Source organism: Pseudorasbora parva, chromosome 17 (assembly GCF_024679245.1).
Source record: "Pseudorasbora parva isolate DD20220531a chromosome 17, ASM2467924v1, whole genome shotgun sequence".
Classification (NCBI taxonomy): Eukaryota; Metazoa; Chordata; class Actinopteri; order Cypriniformes; family Gobionidae; genus Pseudorasbora; species Pseudorasbora parva.
In genome coordinates this window covers 2,225,768-2,249,876 of record NC_090188.1, presented here as the reverse complement: position 1 = coordinate 2,249,876, position 24,109 = coordinate 2,225,768, and the positions used below count along the sequence as shown (strand labels likewise).

Below are 24,109 nucleotides of genomic sequence, written 5' to 3'. Positions count from 1 at the left end.
TTCATCCCTGGATCACATAAAAAACGATAAAACACAGACTAAAAACAAAATAGTGTCTAAAGCAATGAAATGGCAAAAATGCTAATTCAAACAAAAAACATTAATGAAGTGCATGTGCATGTGAGAGGAGTGTGTGTGTGTGTGTGTGTGTGTGTGTGTGTGTGTGTGTGTGTGTGTGTGTGTGTGTGTGTGTGTGTGTGTGTGTGTGTGTGTGTGTGTGTGTGTGTGTGTGTGTGTGTGTGAGCCTGTTTATGTGGTTTATGAGGACACAAATTTGTATAACTACATGGGTATTACACTGGTATTACACTATAAATGTGGTTTATGAGGACATATCAAATGTCCTCATAATTCAAATGGCCTTAAAAACATACTAAATGATGTTTTTTTGAGAAAGTAAAAATGCAGAATGTTTCCTGTGATGGGTAGGTTTAGGGGCAGGGGCAGTGTGTGTGTGTGTGTGTGTGTGATGGGTAGGTTTAGGGGTAGGGGCAGTGTAAGGGGATAGAAAATACGGTTTGTACAGTATAAAAACCATTACGCCTATGGAGAGTCCCTGTAAACCACATAGACCAACGTGTGTGTGTGTGTGTGTGTGTGTGTGTGTGTGTGTGTGTGTGTGTGTGTGTGTGTGTGTGTGTGTGTGTGTGTGTGTGTGTGTGTGTGTGTGTGTGTGTGTGTGATGGGTAGGTTTAGGGGCAGTGTAAGGGGATAGAAAATCCGGTTTGTACAGTATAAAAACCATTACGCCTATGGAGAGTCCCTGTAAACCACATAGACCAACATGTGTGTGTGTGTGTGTGTGTGTGTGTGTGTGTGTGTGTGTGTGTGTGTGTGTGTGTGTGTGCGTGCGTGCGTGCGTGCGTGCGTGCGTGCGTGCGTGCGTGTGTTGGTTTGTCAATCTTTTTACCCCAAAATGTGCAGATCCCCCTGATAAATCACTACACACACATGTGTGGGGAGTTGATGGTTTTATATGTGAAGCTGATGATCAGGGAGGTTTTGTATTTAATTTATGAGTGTTCAAAAGTGTAAAGGCAATGGTTTTTGGTTTGTTTTTGATGTTTGGTTTGTGGAAAAATATTAATATATGTATGGTTAGATGTTTCTTAAAAAATAAATTAAAAAAAGGCTTATATTTAGGTCTTTTATGTTTTTATTGAATCATTAAAGAAGACCTAAAAGTCAAAAAAGTCTCTCTCACAGTCACACACACACACACACACACACACACACACACACACACACACACACACACACACACACACACACACACACACACACACACAGGTTTGTTTCACTATATTAGTGAGGACATTACATAGACTTCCATTGATTTTATATCAGGTTAATGATAATTTCTATCCCCTAACCCAACCCCTATCCCTAAACCTACCCATCACACACACACACACACACACACACACACACACACACACACACACACACACACACACACACAGACACAGACACAGACACAGACACAGACACAGACACAGACACACACACACACACACACACACACACACACACACACACACACACACACACACACACACACACACAGAGACACACACACACACACACACACAAAGACACACACACACACACACACACACACACACACACACACACACACACACACACACACACACACACACACACTACCCCTATCCCTAAACCTCCCCATCACAGAAACATGAGCAGATCAACAGATTTAAATAAAAACATGTTTTGGCCGATTTATAAGCCTTTTTAACTAGTGAGGACCAGTCCAATGTCAAACTAGTTTTTAATGTTTTACTATATAAGTGAGGACATTTATGCCCTCACAAGTATTGCCAAACAAGGAACACACACACACACACACACACACACACACACACACACACACACACACACACACACACACACACACACACACACACACACACACACACACACACACTTATTCAGCTGTACAGTCGTTCTGGAGAAAACACTGATGTTATCAGCTCATTTTAATTTGTCATAGAGAGGCAGTGTGGGCAGATCAGTAGATTATACAGTTCATTTAGTAATTCATTTGATTTGGATATTTAGTTGAAAACTCTGATCAAAATGTTTGTGTTCTTTTTCCATCAGATCTATGGAGGCCCATTTCTGACAAATCATGATTTTGTATGTCATAATTATTAAATAAGTTAAAATTATGACTTAAAAGTCTAAAATGACTTAGTGTGTCCTGATTATGACTTAATATGTCATAATTCATCACACAATTATTAATTAGTTTGTCATAATTTTAATTTCTGTCTCATTTTTGACTTTTTATTTAATTATTTTCATCATTTTGAATATGTCAGTTGTTTTTTTTTATATTTTTTTAATCATAATTTAGATTTTTTAATGTCATTGTTTCAATTCTTGTCTCATCATTGATTCACTGTTATCATTTCGACTTTCTCATAAATATTACGGTCATAGTTTAAACATTTGATGTCTTGATTAATCTTTTTTATGTCATAATTTCAATTTATGTCATGAGTTCCAACTTTCCGTTCCATAAATATTTGTCATTTTGACTTATGTCATAGTTATGTTTTTATGACTTTTGTCAAAATTTTAATTACAACGTTTACAATTTTTCATCTCATTATTGGCTCAGTCATAATTTCAATTTTTCCTCTCATTAATATTCATCAATTTCTAACTTTCCATTTTATAAATATTACGGTCATAATTTTGCCTCATAGTTATAATTTTTATGACTTTTTTACTTGTAATAATTTTTTTTTTTTAAATGTCATTTCAATTTTTCATCTCATTATTGACTCAACATGGCACGCTATATCATTATATATAGACATAAAGTTGAAGCTATGTCAATTTTGACTTTTCATTTCATAAATATCACTGTCATAATTTTGACTTGTCATAATATTCACTTTTCAGCTCATAAATACTGGTCATTTGTCATCATGTCATGATTATTATTTATGACTTAGTCATCATTTTTTAAAAGTTATAATTTTGATTTTATCTCATCGACACTTTCATAATTTGCACTTTTCGTCTCATAAATATTAGTCATAATTTTGACTTGTCATAATATTTACTATTCAGCTCATAAATACTGGTCATAATTTCAACTCACTGTCATAATTAATTCAAAATCTCATAATGAATTTAAGTCATCATTTCCATTTTTTTCTTTAATTAATATTAGGCATAATTTCACATTTATTTCATAAATATTACTGTCAGAATTTTGACTTTTTTTCATGATTTGTTTACTTGTCACTAATTTGCCATCTCATTATTGACTCAATATGTCAGTTTCGACTTTCGAATAAAATTAATATTACCATCTTAATTTTAACTATCAATTTTGACTTTTCATCTCATAAATATTGTCATGACTATATTTATATTTATATATCATGAATATTGATTTTTTTATGACTTTTTAGTCATAATTTTTAAATGTTATAATTTTAAAAAAATTCTCATCATTGACCCACTGTCATAATTTTCACTTTTTCATCTCATAAATACTGATGTCATAATTTTCACTTTTTATGTCATAATTTTCACTTTTTTATCTCATAAATACTGGTCATAATTTTCACTTTTTATGTCATAATTTTCACTTTTTCATCTCATAAATGCTGATGTCATAATTTCCACTTTTTGTCATAATTTTCACTTTTTCATCTCATAAATACTGATGTCATAATTTTCACTTTTTCATCTCATAAATGCTGATGTCATAATTTTCACTTTTTGTCATAATTTTCACTTTTTCATCTCATAAATACTGATGTCATAATTTCCACTTGTTATGTCATAATTTTCACTTTTTGTCATAATTTTCACTTTTTCATCTCATAAATACTGATGACATAATTTTCACTTTATATGTCATAATTTTCACTTTTTCATCTCATAAATGCTGATGTCATAATTTCCACTTTTTGTCATAATTTTCACTTTTTCATCTCATAAATAATGATGACATAATTTTCACTTTTTATGTCATAATTTTCACTTTTCATCTCATAAATGCTGATGTCATAATTTTCACTTTTTGTCATAATTTTCACTTTTTCATCTCATAAATGCTGATGACAATTTCCACTTTTTATGTCATAATTTTCACTTTTTCATCTCATAAATACTGATGTCATAATTTTCACTTTTTGTCATAATTTTCACTTTTTCATCTCATAAATACTGATGTCATAAATTTCACTTTTTCATCTCATAAATGCTGATGTCATAATTTTCACTTTTTGTCATAATTTTCACTTTTTCATCTCATAAATACTGATGTCATAATTTCCACTTTTTATGTCATAATTTTCACTTTTTGTCATAATTTTCACTTTTTCATCTCATAAATGCTGATTTCATAATTTTCACTTTTTGTCATAATTTTCAATTTTTCATCTCATAAATACTGATTTCATAATTTCCACTTTTTATGTCATAATTTTCACTTTTTCATCTCATAAATACTGATGACATAATTTTCACTTTTTATGTCATAATTTTCACTTTTTCATCTCATAAATGCTGATGTCATAATTTTCACTTTTTGTCATAATTTTCAATTTTTCATCTCATAAATACTGATGTCATAATTTCCACTTTTTATGTCATAATTTTCACTTTTTGTCAAAATTTTCACATTTTCATCTCATAAATGCTGATGTCATAATTTTCACTTTTTGTCAAAATTTTCACTTTTTCATCTCATAAATGCTGATGTCATAATTTTCACTTTTTGTCATAATTTTCAATTTTTCATCTCATAAATACTGATGTCATAATTTTCACTTTTTCATCTCATAAATGCTGATGTCATAATTTTCACTTTTTTTCATAATTTTCACTTTTTCATCTCATAAATACTGATGTCATAATTTCCACTTTTTATGTCATAATTTTCACTTTTTGTCATAATTTTCACTTTTTCATCTCATAAATACTGATGACATAATTTTCACTTTTTATGTCATAATTTTCACTTTTTCATCTCATAAATGCTGATGTCATAATTTCCACTTTTTGTCATAATTTTCACTTTTTCATCTCATAAATAATGATTTCATAATTTTCACTTTTTCATCTCATAAATGCTGATGTCATAATTTTCACTTTTTGTCATAATTTTCACTTTTTCATCTCATAAATACTGATGTCATAATTTCCACTTTTTATGTCATAACTTTCACTTTTTGTCATAATTTTCACTTTTTCATCTCATAAATACTGATGACATAATTTTCACTTTTTATGTCATAATTTTCACTTTTTCATCTCATAAATGCTGATGTCATAATTTTCCCTTTTTGTCATAATTTTCAATTTTTCATCTCATAAATACTGATGTCATAATTTTCACTTTTTCATCTCATAAATGCTGATGTCATAATTTTCACTTTTTATGTCATAATTTTCACTTTTTCATCTCATAAATACTGATGTCATAATTTCCACTTGTTATGTCATAATTTTCACTTTTTGTCATAATTTTCACTTTTTCATCTCATAAATACTGATGACAATTTTCACTTTATATGTCATAATTTTCACTTTTTCATCTCATAAATAATGATGACATAATTTTCACTTTTTATGTCATAATTTTCACTTTTCATCTCATAAATGCTGATGACAATTTCCACTTTTTATGTCATAATTTTCACTTTTTCATCTCATAAATAATGATGACATAATTTTCACTTTTTATGTCATAATTTTCACTTTTTCATCTCATAAATGCTGATGACAATTTCCACTTTTTATGTCATAATTTTCACTTTTTCATCTCATAAATACTGATGTCATAATTTTCACTTTTTGTCATAATTTTCACTTTTTCATCTCATAAATAATGATGTCATAATTTTCACTTTTTCATCTCATAAATGCTGATGTCATAATTTTCACTTTTTGTCATAATTTTCACTTTTTCATCTCATAAATACTGATGTCATAATTTCCACTTTTTATGTCATAATTTTCACTTTTTGTCATAATTTTCACTTTTTCATCTCATAAATACTGATGTCATAATTTCCACTTTTTATGTCATAATTTTCACTTTTTGTCATAATTTTCACTTTTTCATCTCATAAATACTGATGACATAATTTTCACTTTTTATGTCATAATTTTCACTTTTTCATCTCATAAATGCTGATGTCATAATTTCCACTTTTTCATCTCATAATGCTGATGTCATAATTTTCACTTTTTGTCATAATTTCCACTTTTTCATCTCATAAATGCTGATGTCATAATTTTCACTTTTTGTCATAATTTTCACTTTTTCATCTCATAAATGCTGATGTCATAATTTTCCCTTTTTGTCATAATTTTCACTTTTTCATCTCATAAATGCTGATGACAATTTCCACTTTTTATGTCATAATTTTCACTTTTTCATCTTATAAATACTGATGTCATAATTTTCACTTTTTCATCTCATAAATACTGATGACATAATTTTCACTTTATATGTCATAATTTTCACTTTTTCATCTCATAAATGCTGATGTCATAATTTTCACTTTTTGTCATAATTTTCACTTTTTCATCTCATAAATGCTGATGACAATTTCCACTTTTTATGTCATAATTTTCACTTTTTCATCTCATAAATACTGATGTCATAATTTCCACTTTTTATGTCATAATTTTCACTTTTTGTCATAATTTTCACTTTTTCATCTCATAAATGCTGATGTCATAATTTTCACTTTTTGTCATAATTTTCACTTTTTCATCTCATAAATACTGATGTCATAATTTCCACTTTTTATGTCATAATTTTCACTTTTTGTCATAATTTTCACTTTTTCATCTTATAAATACTGATGACATAATTTTCACTTTTTATGTCATAATTTTCACTTTTTCATCTCATAAATGCTGATGTCATAATTTTCACTTTTTGTCATAATTTTCAATTTTTCATCTCATAAATACTGATGTCATAATTTCCACTTTTTATGTCATAATTTTCACTTTTTGTCAAAATTTTCACTTTTTCATCTCATAAATGCTGATGTCATAATTTTCACTTTTTGTCATAATTTTCAATTTTTCATCTCATAAATACTGATGTCATAATTTCCACTTTTTATGTCATAATTTTCACTTTTTGTCATAATTTTCACTTTTTCATCTCATAAATACTGATGACATAATTTTCACTTTTTATGTCATAATTTTCACTTTTTCATCTCATAAATGCTGATGTCATAATTTCCACTTTTTGTCATAATTTTCACTTTTTCATCTCATAAATACTGATTTCATAATTTTCACTTTTCATCTCATAAATGCTGATGACATAATTTTCACTTTTTATGTCATAATTTTCACTTTTCATCTCATAAATAAATACTGATGTCATAATTTTCACTTTTTGTCATAATTTTCACTTTTTCATCTCATAAATACTGATGTCATAATTTCCACTTTTTATGTCATAATTTTCACTTTTTGTCATAATTTTCACTTTTTCATCTCATAAATGCTGATGTCATAATTTTCACTTTTTGTCATAATTTTCACTTTTTCATCTCATAAATACTGATGTCATAATTTTCACTTTTTGTCATAATTTTCACTTTTTGTCATAATTTTCACTTTTTCATCTCATAAATACTGATGACATAATTTTCACTTTTTATGTCATAATTTTCACTTTTTCATCTCATAAATGCTGATGTCATAATTTCCCCTTTTTGTCATAATTTTCACTTTTTCATCTCATAAATACTGATTTCATAATTTTCACTTTTCATCTCATAAATGCTGATGACATAATTTCCACTTTTTATGTCATAATTTTCACTTTTTCATCTCATAAATGCTGATGTCATAATTTCCCCTTTTTGTCATAATTTTCACTTTTTGTCATAGTTTTTACTTTTTCATCTCATAAATACTGATGTCATAATTTTTACTTTTCATCTCATAAATACTGATTTCATAATTTTCACTTTTTGTCAAAATTTTCACTTTTTCATCTCATAAATGCTGATGTCATAATTTTCACTTTTTGTCATAATTTTCAATTTTTCATCTCATAAATACTGATGTCATAATTTTCACTTTTTCATCTCATAAATGCTGATGTCATAATTTTCACTTTTTGTCATATTTTTCACTTTTTCATCTCATAAATACTGATGTCATAATTTCCACTTTTTATGTCATAATTTTCACTTTTTGTCATAATTTTCACTTTTTCATCTCATAAATACTGATGACATAATTTTCACTTTTTATGTCATAATTTTCACTTTTTCATCTCATAAATGCTGATGTCATAATTTCCACTTTTTGTCATAATTTTCACTTTTTCATCTCATAAATACTGATTTCATAATTTTCACTTTTCATCTCATAAATGCTGATGACATAATTTTCACTTTTTATGTCATAATTTTCACTTTTCATCTCATAAATAAATACTGATGTCATAATTTTCACTTTTTGTCATAATTTTCACTTTTTCATCTCATAAATACTGATGTCATAATTTCCACTTTTTATGTCATAATTTTCAGTTTTTGTCATAATTTTCACTTTTTCATCTCATAAATGCTGATGTCATAATTTTCACTTTTTGTCATAATTTTCACTTTTTCATCTCATAAATACTGATGTCATAATTTCCACTTTTTTGTCATAATTTTCACTTTTTGTCATAATTTTCACTTTTTCATCTCATAAATACTGATGACATAATTTTCACTTTTTATGTCATAATTTTCACTTTTTCATCTCATAAATGCTGATGTCATAATTTCCCCTTTTTGTCATAATTTTCAATTTTTCATCTCATAAATACTGATGTCATAATTTTCACTTTTTCATCTCATAAATGCTGATGTCATAATTTTCACTTTTTGTCATATTTTTCACTTTTTCATCTCATAAATACTGATGTCATAATTTCCACTTTTTATGTCATAATTTTCACTTTTTGTCATAATTTTCACTTTTTCATCTCATAAATACTGATGACATAATTTTCACTTTTTATGTCATAATTTTCACTTTTTCATCTCATAAATGCTGATGTCATAATTTCCACTTTTTGTCATAATTTTCACTTTTTCATCTCATAAATACTGATTTCATAATTTTCACTTTTCATCTCATAAATGCTGATGACATAATTTTCACTTTTTATGTCATAATTTTCACTTTTCATCTCATAAATAAATACTGATGTCATAATTTTCACTTTTTGTCATAATTTTCACTTTTTCATCTCATAAATACTGATGTCATAATTTCCACTTTTTATGTCATAATTTTCACTTTTTGTCATAATTTTCACTTTTTCATCTCATAAATGCTGATGTCATAATTTTCACTTTTTGTCATAATTTTCACTTTTTCATCTCATAAATACTGATGTCATAATTTCCACTTTTTTGTCATAATTTTCACTTTTTGTCATAATTTTCACTTTTTCATCTCATAAATACTGATGACATAATTTTCACTTTTTATGTCATAATTTTCACTTTTTCATCTCATAAATGCTGATGTCATAATTTCCCCTTTTTGTCATAATTTTCACTTTTTCATCTCATAAATACTGATTTCATAATTTTCACTTTTCATCTCATAAATACTGATGTCATGATTTTCACTTTTTGTCATAATTTTCACTTTTTCATCTCATAAATGCTGATGACATAATTTCCACTTTTTATGTCATAATTTTCACTTTTTCATCTCATAAATGCTGATGTCATAATTTCCCCTTTTTGTCATAATTTTCACTTTTTGTCATAGTTTTTACTTTTTCATCTCATAAATACTGATGTCATAATTTTTACTTTTCATCTCATAAATACTGATTTCATAATTTTCACTTTTTGTCAAAATTTTCACTTTTTCATCTCATAAATGCTGATGTCATAATTTTCACTTTTTGTCATAATTTTCAATTTTTCATCTCATAAATACTGATGTCATAATTTTCACTTTTTCATCTCATAAATGCTGATGTCATAATTTTCACTTTTTGTCATATTTTTCACTTTTTCATCTCATAAATACTGATGTCATAATTTCCACTTTTTATGTCATAATTTTCACTTTTTGTCATAATTTTCACTTTTTCATCTCATAAATACTGATGACATAATTTTCACTTTTTATGTCATAATTTTCACTTTTTCATCTCATAAATGCTGATGTCATAATTTCCACTTTTTGTCATAATTTTCACTTTTTTGTATTTATCTCATAAATACTGATTTCATAATTTTCACTTTTCATCTCATAAATGCTGATGACATAATTTTCACTTTTTATGTCATAATTTTCACTTTTTTGTATTTATCTCATAAATACTGATTTCATAATTTTCACTTTTCATCTCATAAATGCTGATGACATAATTTTCACTTTTTATGTCATAATTTTCACTTTTCATCTCATAAATAAATACTGATGTCATAATTTTCACTTTTTGTCATAATTTTCACTTTTTCATCTCATAAATACTGATGTCATAATTTCCACTTTTTATGTCATAATTTTCACTTTTTGTCATAATTTTCACTTTTTCATCTCATAAATGCTGATGTCATAATTTTCACTTTTTGTCATAATTTTCACTTTTTCATCTCATAAATACTGATGTCATAATTTCCACTTTTTTGTCATAATTTTCACTTTTTGTCATAATTTTCACTTTTTCATCTCATAAATACTGATGACATAATTTTCACTTTTTATGTCATAATTTTCACTTTTTCATCTCATAAATGCTGATGTCATAATTTCCCCTTTTTGTCATAATTTTCACTTTTTCATCTCATAAATACTGATTTCATAATTTTCACTTTTCATCTCATAAATACTGATGTCATAATTTTCACTTTTTGTCATAATTTTCACTTTTTCATCTCATAAATGCTGATGACATAATTTCCACTTTTTATGTCATAATTTTCACTTTTTCATCTCATAAATGCTGATGTCATAATTTCCACTTTTTGTCATAATTTTCACTTTTTGTCATAGTTTTTACTTTTTCATCTCATAAATACTGATGTCATAATTTTTACTTTTCATCTCATAAATACTGATTTCATAATTTTCACTTTTTGTCATAATTTTCACTTTTTCATCTCATAAATACTGATGTCATAATTTTCACTTTTCATCTCATAAATACTGATGTCATAATTCCACTTATGTCATAATTTTCACTTTTCATCTCATAAATACTGATGTCATAATTTTCTCTTTTGATGTCATGATCCCGATTTGCCAAAGCCTGATATTGTGTTATGTGGCTTCATCTGCAGGGTTGTGTTAGTTTGTTCACAGTGCGCTGCATGACGATGGAGAATGTTTGGCATGTTTCAGTGCAGTAACAGGTCTGAGATCAGCTCAGTCATTATTCTCAGGAGCACTGAGATGATCTGATGATCCTGAAGATCATCCAGCAGGAGAGCACTGCCTCCCTGTGGCGCTATGAGCTCAATCATTACACGTTTACTACAGCTGTGAGCATATGGACATGTGTTTCCCGGTGAATATATCTTCATAAGGTACAGAATAAAAATGATTTTTCTCACCTTATTATCGGAGCTGAGGAAAATGTTGTTCCAGACAAACCAAACCAAGTCCTCAAATGTAGAGATACACACTTCTGCCTGAAATAAATACATAAATACATAAGACTTTTCATCTCATAATTGTCTAGCTACTAATTTTGACTTTTCACCTCATACATATTATTGTCATTATTTCAACTTTTCTTATAGTTACTGTTTTACTTTTAAGTCATAATTTACTTTATCACAACTTAAACAAACAAACAAACCATGACAAATAAATAAACAAACAAATACATACATATAGAGTGGGCACGGAAAGTATTCACACCCCCTTAAATTTTTCACTCTTTTTTTATATTGCAGCCATTTGCTAAAATCATTTAAGTTAATTTTTTTGTCTCATAAAATGTACACACAGCACCCCATATTGACAGAAAAACACAGAATTGTTGACATTTTGATCTGATACAGCCATCCGTTTTTTTGGGAAAGATGCTAAAAAAAATTCAAACCTGGATTTGGGGATCCTCTACCATTCCTCCTGCAGATCCTCTCCAGTTCTTTCAGGTTGGATGGTAAATGTTGGTGGACAGCCATTTCAGGTCTGTCTTTAGAGATGCTCAATTGGGTTTAAGTCAGGGCTCTGGCTGGGCCATTCAAGAACAGTTACGGAGTTGTTGTGAAGCCACTGCTTCATTATTTTAGCTGTGTGCTTAGGGTCATTGTCTTGTTGGAAGGTGAACCTTCGGCCCAGTCTGAGGTCTTGAGCCCTCTGGAGAAGGTTTTCATCCCGGATATCCCTGTACTTGGCCACATTCATCTTTCCCTCGATTGCAACCAGTCGTCCTGTCCCTGCAGCTGAAAATCAGCCCCACAGCATGATGCTGCCACCACCAATCACTGTTGGGACTGAATTGAACAGGTGATATTTTTCTCTACACATACCGCTTAGAATTAAGGCCAAAAAGTTCTGTGTTGGTCTCATCAGACCAGATAATCTTATTTCTCACCATCTTAGAGTCCTTCAGGTGTTTTTTTTTAGCAAACGTTCATGTGTCTTGCACTGCAGTTATGGCTGACTTTCTACAACTTTCTCCCGACTGCACATCAGGGGCCGAATCTTACCACTAAGAGTTCTCCTAAAAGTTCTTAGTTACGAGTTTTCTCTTAAAACCCATTCACTAAACTGCTGAGAGCAACTTTTACTAAGGAATATCTTAAGCTAAGAGTAAGGGCGGGGTTGACCTCGTTGCTATGGATGATGTCATCACGCTTACTAACTGATTTGATTGGCTGATAGGGGAGGAGTTTCTGTCAGTGATTAAATTATAGAAATATTTTGTTGAACGAGGTTTCATGTTGCTATATTCAAATAAAATGCTTAAAATAAGAATGTTGCCAAAAGCAGGCTAAGTGTCACTAATTAAACTAGTATACATTCAGCTAATTCAGACACTAACATGTCTTTATCTCGAGAGATTGCAGAATTCAAGCAAAAAAAAAAAATTGGCAGGGTTTGGCCGATTTGATTCATGATTCGGATCACCAATGTCGTGATTTCAGCAGTTTGACACGCGATCCGAATCATAAATCGATTCACTGATTCATAACCGTTTGAATCTTTATTTGAGGATTGAACACAAACGCGGAAGAGAAGCCAATGCTGAATAAAGTCGTAGTTTTTGTTATTTTTGGACCCAAATGTATTTCTGATGCTTCAAGAGACTCTAATTAACCCACTGATGTCTCATATGGACTACTGTGATGATGTTTTTATTCCCTTTCTGGACATGGACAGTATAGTGTGCATACACTTGCATACGCTCTCGGACTAAATATAAAATATCTTAAACTGTGTGTGAAGATGAACGGAGGTCTTACGGGTGTGGAGCGACATTAGGGAGAGGAGTTAATGACAGACATTTCATTTTTGGGTGAACTAACCCTTTACACTGAAAGGGGAATTCTGAAATCCACTGCCGCTTCAAAATGCCTGTAAATATTTATATCCTAATTAACTTCATAATCAAAACCTTAATCAATATTTATCTTCCTATATTATTATAATGATTCTTTCCAGTTATGATTTTGCTTTATGTTTCTTGTTTTCTAAAGTGTATATTTGGTCTCTGAGGAGTGAGGCCTAGAGATGTGTGATGTGTCACTGAACACTGGCAACAAGGACAAGGTCGTGTGTGTGGATTTTCGAGGTATCACACACACCCCTAACATGTCAGGAGTGCAGTAACAGGGTTTGCTCACTTAGCTCGGCTTCCAGAGATGAAATATGGATTTGTCTTTCATTTAATTTATTATGTTTTATTCCTTTTATACTTCCTTTTACTGAAACACTAAAGACTCAAGATGAATATTGCCTGTAGTGTTGTCTGTACCTCTCACTGTGAGAAAGCACATGTTATCAGCATGCTTTGGAGAAATGTATTGTTTATAATTCATTAAGATGTTCTCAACCTTGGAGGAAACCAGTATTCTCTGGAGTTTGTGTGTGTGTGTGTGTGTGTGTGTGTGTGTGTGTGTGTGTGTGTGTACCAGATCTGTGCAGGCCTAATGTTGGAGATGGACATTTCTGCAGAAAACGCCAGACTTGAAGACGCTTTTCAGTGGCCTATGAGGTCACTGTGATGTAATTCTGGTTATGGGGCGACGACTTGTCTACCTAGTTTGGCGATATGTGCTCCTATCTGTCTATGTGTGGAAAGTTGCTTACGTTGCATTTTATCTGAGCCAATCAGAATGACGTGGATAGACCTTGAAAACTGTATAACTTTTGGGACAATTGTATGTACGATAGGGCGAGGCGACGAGACTGTGAGAGAGGCCTACGAACTCCTTGTGAGACTTGAAGCTGGCTTCTGCTTTTGAAACTGCAAATTCTTAAGAAAATGTTTCTTTTAATTGATTACAATCCTGACTCTTTGTCTTTATTTCTTCACTACTGGTCCTGGGTCATAAGCTGTTAACCCCTAACAAAACATAGAAATGTGTGTAAATATAAGCACAGCTCTGAGCATGCTTACGCAGAGAGTCTAGTGGTAAAACAGTGACACTACACATAAGAAGCATTTAAGAGTGTCACAGTTTGCATTGAGCAATCCACATGTCCTGTGTTCATAATAAACACTCAATTTATCATTTTTGTTAAACACGATGTGTATTGGTGCCAAACCCTATAAAAGACGGCTGAGACAAATGTTGGATGCAATTATTTCCTTGGCCCCAACCTACATCCAGTTCCCGAAATCCTCAACAAGCCCAAATAAAATGGGGCTTTGCTATCGCCAGATTCCCAAACATAATTGGAGCCATAGACTGCACCCACATCGCCATAAAAGCACCATCAACCAACATATTTAATGATGTTAACAGAAAAGGGTTTCCTTCTGTTAACATGCAAATCATTTGTGGTGCAAATTTGTTGTTGTTAAACAAAATCGTGTACCTCATTCTGTGGGTGTGTTAAGTTCCTCTTCTTTGCTCTCTTGGCCATTATTGTGGAGAGGAAAAAACAAAAAAAACAATCACGTGATTTTTAAAGGGAGGTGTTGTCACCATATGCTATAATAACGGGCCAGTCGGGCCTCATTCATGAAACACGAGCAGAACTGTGTGTGTGTAAATCGTTCGTAAACTCTGACTTAAATTTTCGAATTTGCAAAATGTTAGATGGTAGGAAAGAAATGCACCTGGTCCCTACCTCGTGTCTAAATGGTGCGTAAAACATTTGAATGTGTTCTAATTAAGACACACAAAAAATGTACCATGATAAGATCTTAAGAGTTGATTTGCCCCGTTTTTTTATTTTTTATTATTATGTTTAACGTTGGGTAATAGGCAGCGCTCGTCACTGTCACTTTTACCAGACCGTCCAATCACAGTGGAGGAGGGTCGGGACAAAAACTACACCGACCACTTGTACACCAACTGAACAACAATAATAGAGAAGTTAATACTGTTTTTTACTGCATTTTTATATTCAGTAATATTCTTCAAAATGACATACTAGTAACACATTACTGCCATAAATATTCTCTCATAGCAACCAAAGTATCTCAGCTGGAAAAACGCGGCCCTTTTCAAGCGCCACCAGCTGGCCATTTTTAGAAGAGCACCAGGCGTTGTCCGCCATTTGCAACATTATGAAGCTGCAGACTCGGAGCCTGCATCCACAGTCCCGCACTCATACCCCTTTTCCACCAGAATGAACCGGGTGCTAGTTCGGAGCCAGTGCTAGTGTCAGTTCTAAGTTGGTTCGACTTGAGAGCCTTCTAAGAACCGTTTGCTTTTCCACATGCTAAGAGCCACAACAGAGCCAGGTCTTACGTCATACCAGAGTCCTGCACGGGTCCATCCCAGACCCGTTAATATTTGCCCGTTACCCGATCCGTGCCCGCAATAAATCACACACGCTAAAATCATTCCAATTAAAATGCTTTATTTTTTTTAATATTGCACTTCTCTCAACAGCAACAGCATCATGAATGGGCTAAAGAAATAGGCTAAAGTGCCTTTATAGACTCGTTGTCAACAATTTTATATACTTCACTCACCAACTTTACTTTTACTTCATCCATTGCTTATCCTGCAACGCTCGCTCCATCTGGGCTACGAGTGGCATCAACAAAAGTCACAGTGGTGGTGACGTGATGGATCAAATGGCAAATAGTTGTTGCGTGTATGTGTAATGGTAAATTGGACATAGAAATTGTAATACAGTATGTTTGGGGGGGAAGAAGGACGACCGGATCGTTTTGATCGTTTTCCGAGAACCGGCGAACATTGAAAAGACTTAACCAAACAAAGCGAAAGTAACGCGGCCCCTCACGGACATCTGCCACGCACACACATAATAAAACAAACACAACTCAACGTAAAATCCAGGTCTGGTGGTGATCTCTCGTCCTTATATGCCGCCGAGCTCCCTCGTGAGAGGATTTGAGACCGGTGTGGCTCACAGGTGACACTCATTCGCCATCACGCCCCGGTCTCGCTCGCTCCTAAGCCTCGCCACAGCACAGAAAAATATTGCACATATTTTTCATCCGCGCTTCTACCCGCTCGCACGGAATTAATTATCCGCCCGCACCCCGCCCGTGTATTTTATAATTTATGTCACAATCCACCCGTTTTAGCCACTTTTATGCCCGCGGGTACCCGACCCGTTGCAGGACTCTACTGCTAGCGAGGCAGCGGGAAACACACACACACACACAATTTCCAGGCGTGTTCTATCTAATGCATTGACGCTGCGCAGACCAACCCACATATGATATCCAAATACTGCGCGAGCGATTCAAAAGCATAAGGGGTCGTTGGCGCTCGCTCTACTTTGATGTCATACGCAATCAGTCTGCACAGCGCGCGCCGATGCATCTCGAACAAGCCTTCCCTCAGTGGCTCATGGCTTTATGATCCTACATCAGCATTAAAACGCCGCAAATCCAACGCATTTGTGCAGCTCTCCATGATTTGTATAGACGGAGATTACAATCCAGCAGCTGTTAGCTTGATTAGCTGCTATTGAAAAAATGGCGGTCACAGGTTTGTGTTCATCTTGTTGATCACGGTAACGCCGCCCCCAGCCGGTGACGCAAGCGGTTCTTACTTCTAGCCCAGCAATGTTTTGGTGTTACTTAAGAACCACTTTTCCTGGCTCGGAGCTGGTGCTTTGGCTGTGGAAACACAAAGAACCGATTTGAAACTAGGCTCTGGCTCCGATTTAGCACCAGCACTGCCTTGGTGGAAAAGGGGTGAGAGTCCCGCATTCTCAGACCCCTCGCTTTTAAGAAACAGCGTCTCCTGCTGTTCTGAAGACCGTACAACACCCATATCCAAATAAGATGCAATATTACGTTATCGTTTCATTTAAAAATAAATTTACACAAAATAACACTTTTGCAAACATCTTTGCAATCCCAAAAGATGTTATTGTTTTCTCTGACTAAGTACACAGTTGATTTATTTATTTATTTAATAAAGAGTGTGGGCAATTGAAAGAAAATTACTGATGGACAAAATACAATTAGAGATTGAACTATCCTCTGAAAAATATTATGTGATATATCGCTACAATTCTTTTTTTTTTGTTCAATGTTTCTTTCAGGTTCACATGCTAATGGTCTAATTAACATATTATACGCAATGCTAAAATTACAAAACCATATTTTTTTTTATATCTGGAATGCAAAGCATGACTCACACAAGAATAGCCAAAACACCAATAATAAACGAGTCTGTACTTTATCTATCACCTAAACATCATATTGCGGTAAACAGGATAAAGCAAAGAAAAAAGGAAGAAAGAATTGTTACTTTGTATCTTCAATTGCATAAGGTAAAATAATTACTACTGTAAATACTACTGTAATACAATTTTTGTATTACAAAATTTTGTATTATATTTTTAATGTATAATATGCTAATTAGACCATTAGCATAGGTTGACCTGAAAAAAACATTAGAACTGGAATTAAAAAAAAAACATTGTAGCAATATAATATCACATAACATTTTTCAAAGTATAGTTCAATCTGTAATTGTATATCTTCCATCAGTAATTTTCTTTTATTTAAATAAACAAAAAACAAAAACTACTGGGTACTTTCTTAGTCAGAGAAAACAATGACATTTTTAGGGAATGCAAAGATGTTTGCAAAATCGTTAATTTGTTTAGATTTATTTGGAAAACTTTAAATGAAACGACACCGTAATAATACATCTTATTTGGATAAAGATGTTGTACGGTCTTCAGAACAGCAGGAGGCGGTTTCTTAAAAGCGAGGGGTCTGAGAATGCGGGACTCTGAGTGCGGGACTGTGGATGCAGGCTCCCCAGGGCCGTACTAGACTAAAAGGGGCCCCTGAGCTTTACCTCTTGAGTGGCCCTTCATCCATTGAAACTGCATAATTAATCGTTAAAAGTTATGGTCCAACCCCTTTTACTGAAGGTCGTTTGTAGGCCATCTATTACACGTTACCCCACCACGTGGCGACAAGTGACTGTTAAAAATGCATTTGTCATTGAACCATTCTTAATTTAACTCAATCTTTTAAACACAAAGCCTTTTATTTTAAGGGAATAAGTGGTATTAAAAAAACATCCAAATCTATAGGTCTGTTATATAAAATATCCAAGTGAAAAAGGTACACTTCCATGATGTAGCCTCCTTAAAGACTTTTTATTTTATTTTTTAAATAGCCTACAGAGATAGTAGCCTATGTTAAAAGCACATTTTAGTTCATATTCATGGGGTCATATTATTCATGCGTGATATAAAGTCAGAATTCTGAGATACAAACTCGCAATTGTGAGAATTTTTTTTCGCAATTACTCTTTTTATTTTATTTTTTGTGACAGAAACGGGCTTCCATAGTTATTGTTGTCATATTTATAAAATATATATATATATATATATATATATATATATATATATATATATATATATATATATATATATATATATATATATATATATATATATATATATATATATATATATATAAAGGATGTATGTACTTAAAGGTGCTATGTGTAAAAATTAAGGTAAAAATATCCAAAAAAATGACCTACACGCATCAAAAGAATGAGAAGAAATAAGGGCGATGATGTCATTAAAAAAATGTCAAGTTATAGTGCTGCAGAGATATCAACCTTAATTAGCAGTAGCATTACTAGCCCCGGCCCGTCAGGTGTCGTAATACCAGTCTCGGCCATGGGAGGCGGTATGCGGGCAACATAACCACCAGCCAACCTGGCGTACCTGAACCTGATGTCAATCGTGTGGAAAGTACAGCCCGCTACTTCATTTCAGTTCAGGGAAGAGAGTGGACGGATGGCCGAAGCCCTTGGCCCCTTAAATGTATCTGATATGATAAAAATCATATTTAAAAGTCCCATTCTTCGCGTGTTTTCGAAGCTCCTGAAAAAAGTCCCGTCATAATAAAAGTCCCGGTACTCGTGAGCCGTTTAGAATAGGCACCCTCCAGTGGGCGAAAAGTTGCATAGTGCACCTTTAAAGTAAAAATGATTGATAAACACGTCTTTTGAATGAAAAACAAACTGTGTGTCTTGTTCATAATACTGTCATGTAAAAGCAACAGAGCTTGAATTACCTCCAGTATATCAGCAACAGTGTGAATCCCGCGATATCTTCATTTGAGCTCGTAGAGAGAACTATCCCATCTCAAACAAGCCTTCCCTGCGTCCCAATGCGCAGGATTCTTAGTAGGACTGGTTGTTAAAGATCCCTAACTTTCAGCACAACAATTGAATGGGGATGTCATCTAGTGTGGGGTGAAATTTGGCACAGATCTCATGGTGCCACTAGTGCGACATATCAGTTGTGTGCCCGACCTCATTGGGTGATTTGGCCACTTATCACAAGACACCCTCTGCCGGGGTTGGCCCACCACGGGTTGATCCGACCCGGGTGTGTGTTCTTTGATTGGCCTCCGTTGGGACTGACCTCTGATCCCTTCAAGAGCCTTGTGGTAGAGCTGGCTACAAAACCTCTGCATCCCACCTCCACGTTCCAGCCCCGCCACTCTGCTTCAGCTGCTAAGTTGCCATATCCCAGCCTCTTCCGCTCAAATGCCTCGTCGATGGCATCCTCCCATGGGACAGTCATTTCAACGATGAAGACACGCCGGCAGGACTTGGACCAAAGGACAAGGTCTGGGCGCAGGTTGGTTGCTACAATTTCGGATGGGAAGGTGAGCCTCTGGTACAGGTCTCCCCGCATTTCCCAATCCCGGGCTGCGTTCAGTGGGCCAGACTCTGGGAGTGATGGCTTAGTCCACTGTTTCTCCCCTTCCCACATGAAGGTTGTTCTCCGCGGGATGGTAGTTTGGGCCTTTAGAGGCGTGGCGTTCGTGGTTACCCTCTTGTTCTCAAGTTCGGCAGCCAAACACCTCAGCACTTGGTTGTGGCGCCAGGTGTACCTTCCTTGAGTTAGGCTTGTCTTACAACCCACCAGGATGTGTTTGAGGGTTGCTGGGGCAGGGGACAGGCTGGGTGCTCTCCATACCAGAGATGTACTATCATACTATCATATCAGACGCATACTATCATACTAAATAGTCATCGAAAATAGAATTAGTATTAGTATGTCCCAAATTGTAGTATGCTGAAAAGAGTATTCCAGAGATACCCGGATGGTTTACTATTTCTGGTCAGTAATACTCACAACCCATAGCGAGTTGGACGAGGATTCGATTAGAACTACAAACGCGGATAAAAAGTGTTGAAAAACTACAAACATGACGGATGTGCGAGTCAGCCGGTTAAGTAGAGAGGTTAGATAAAGGTTTGAGTGATCAATTATCAGTATTTATTACACAGCTCTGTGAAATACTTGATTCTGATTGGTCAATCGCGCATTCCAGCGGTACGTTATTTATTTCCAGATAACACACCGCTCATCCGGGTACTGCGAGTTATCTTGACCGGTTCTACTTCTGTGCTTAACGCTGGCGCCATCTTGTGGCTTAAACAGCCGTGGCTACAATGGAAGACTTCAAGGCGGGTTTCCTTTATAACGTTTTAAATATGGATATTTTTGTACACAAACGCATCGATTGGAATCAGAAGCTCTATTAACCCATCGGAGTCGTGTGGAGCACGTTATTTGACGGACAGCTGCATTTAATGGACTTCAAAAACAGCTCCAACTACTGCTGGGATTAACGTTAGCCTGGACTTTTTAAATATAACTCTGATTGTATTTGTCTGACAGAAGAATGTCATAAACACCTATAATGACCTGAGGGTGAGTAAATCATAGGCTTGGGTTCATTTTTGGCTGAACTAACCCTTTCAGCATTCATTTTCAACATTTAGCAGCGATAGATAAAGGCTTAAAGCAGGTTGGAACTGTTTTTATTCGCGGAAGCTTTGCGTAAGAGCTAATAAAATATTTAATCTCAAGACAATATTTTGTGTCTAATTTATTTGAGACTAGTAGCCGTGTAATAAGCGGGATAATGTCCACCCAGCCGGTTGTTATCTCAGAATAAACCCCTTCAGAGTGATGCTCCGCTTCGCCTCGGGGTCCTGATCGCTCTGGAGGGGTTTATTCTGAGATAACAACCGGCTGGGTGGACATTATGCCTTACTTAACCTGACGAAAATATTTATTCAGAGCTATCCACATTATATTTCACCTGCAGCAGCTTTGTGAACTTTTGTAATGACACGTTTGGCCATTAACTTTTAAAGCATCATTATATTTAAACTGCAAACACATGAGGAGAGTCTCTCCATTAAAGGTCCCATTCTTTGCGATTCCATCTTTCAAACTTTAGTTAGTGTGTAATGTTGCTGTTAGAGCATAAATAATACCTGTAAAATTATAAAGCTCAAAGTTCAATGCCAAGCGAGATATTTTATTTAACAGAAGTTCCCTTTCAAAGCCTACAGCGAGCGGCCGGTTTGGACTACAGCGCTGCACTTCCTGCTGTGATGACGTCACTAGAACCGTTAGTTGACGAACCCTCCGCCCACAAGAACACGCAAAATAGGGGGCGTTGTCCTTTTGCTCTCGCAGGTCGAGAATAGGAAGCGTTGTTTTTGTAGAGTGTGTTTGTCGTAATGCCATTGAAGCGCTGTTATTTTCATCCCGGAGTCAAATCACCTTTGTTTGGCCTTCCCACGGACGCTGTGCGTAGAGATCAATGGCTACAGTTTATGGTTAACTCGGTTTTGGAAAATTATAATCACTATTTAAAACTATGTGCAGCACATTTTGCTGAGGACTGCTTCCTCAATCTCAATCAGTTTAATGCCGGATTTGCAGAAAGATTATTCTTAAAAGATGACGCAGTTCCCTCTTTGTCTGGAGAAGGCGTTGTTTATATGGATGATAAGTGTATTTTATTATTTAAGTCGGTCCGTTTAGCAGTTTATGTAACTCATGACACAAAGTGCAACGCTGTTAGCTTTGTTAACTAACGTTAGATGGTAATTCAAACTAATCCGAAAAACGTAGCATATAAAAGTGTAGTAATTCATTCAGACACCATCGATTGTTGGTGTTTGTAATGATCAGTTTAAACTCCTGAATAGACAGATTACCATTCTGAAACATCCAGCAAAAGTCTTTCCTGAGCAGGTTGTAATCGATCCTCTTCGATATTCTCCGGGTCTGATTCCGGCTCAAATTGATAAGGCAATATAGACATTTTTGCAATAACATTGAGCGCGCGTATCTTCCCGTTATGGTAAGAGGCGGGACCTTTCCGGGCAACGTGCTAAGCTGCTGTCCAATCACAGCGCGGGAAGCGCTGGCCCAATCAGAACTCGTTACATGTTTCTGAAGGAGGGACTTCATAGAACAAGGAAATCATCAGGCCGTTTATAGGACAGAGGAAACAGCGCTGTACAGATCAGTAAATTGTGTGAAAAATACTGTTTTTTTTACACGCGAAACATGAACTCATGTTATATTGCACACTGTAAACACAATCAAAGCTTCGAAAACACGAGAAGAACGGGACCTTTAAAGACACACGATTAACTGTGACGAATCTGACGATGATTGACAGGGCAGTTTAAACGGTGATGGGATGCACCTAACGAAACGACAGAATCCGTTATAGATGACGAAGTAGTGTCCCGAAGCTTGCATACTCTTCTGCTACACACTCAAAAGTATATATACTTTTTCTTCAGAAAAAGGGTGCATACTTTTAGGACGTAGTATAAGTAGGCGAATTGGGTCGCAGCACTTACGTTACTTCAGAACGGCTCTTCAGAATCCTATGGGTGACGTCACGGACACTACGTCCATATTTTTTTTACAATCTATCCGGTTGTTAAGTCTGACGTCACGCGGCAGCACTTCCGGTCCAAACGCTATCTCACGCCACAAGAAAAATAACAAACGGTGCTGATATACACACACAATCAATGTGCTGTAATACTACAGACAAATTATAGCCATTAACTCCATACCAAATGTCCAGATTGCCAGACAGTGACTCATCTTTTATAAATGGTTAAAACATTAATGTCTATGATGCTGTGAGCACAGACCCTGTTGTGTAGACTGTAAGTATTTAAAATGTTTAACTTTTTTAAATGTTTCGATGTTTATTACAAATAAATAGCACTCAGAAATGGCCTTCGATGCCATTCTCAAATGAAACGAGGCTTGGACCCAGAAACGGCGTTCCTTACCCCACATGAAAAAATACCAGGCTACTGTACATTATAGTAAAATTACTGTAGTAAATACTATAGTGTTTTTGAACCATACTATAGTAAAGATACTACAGTATATTGCAGTAGGCCTATGTAGTAGCTAGTATTTACTACACTTTGTTAATTTACTAAAGTATATTTACTATAGTATGGTTCAAAAACACTATGGTATTTATTTACTACAGTAATTTTACTATAATATTCTATAGGCTAGTATTTTTTCATGTGGGACGTCACGACTTGGCTCACCACGTGCGCACGCACTGTTTCTGTGCGCAATCTGCGCATGCTCGTTCTCT

General features: G+C 34.2%; 1 protein-coding gene across 1 annotated transcript in view; it reads left to right on the top strand.

Moving 5' to 3' along the window:
• Positions 1-206: 206 nt before the first annotated feature.
• Positions 207-24,109, top strand: part of LOC137045489 (uncharacterized) — a 153,960-nt gene continuing 130,057 nt past the window's right edge. Inside the window, exon 1 of the mRNA XM_067422153.1 lies at positions 207-429. The gene's annotated coding sequence lies outside the window, so the exon portion shown is untranslated. The remainder of the gene's footprint in view (positions 430-24,109) is intronic.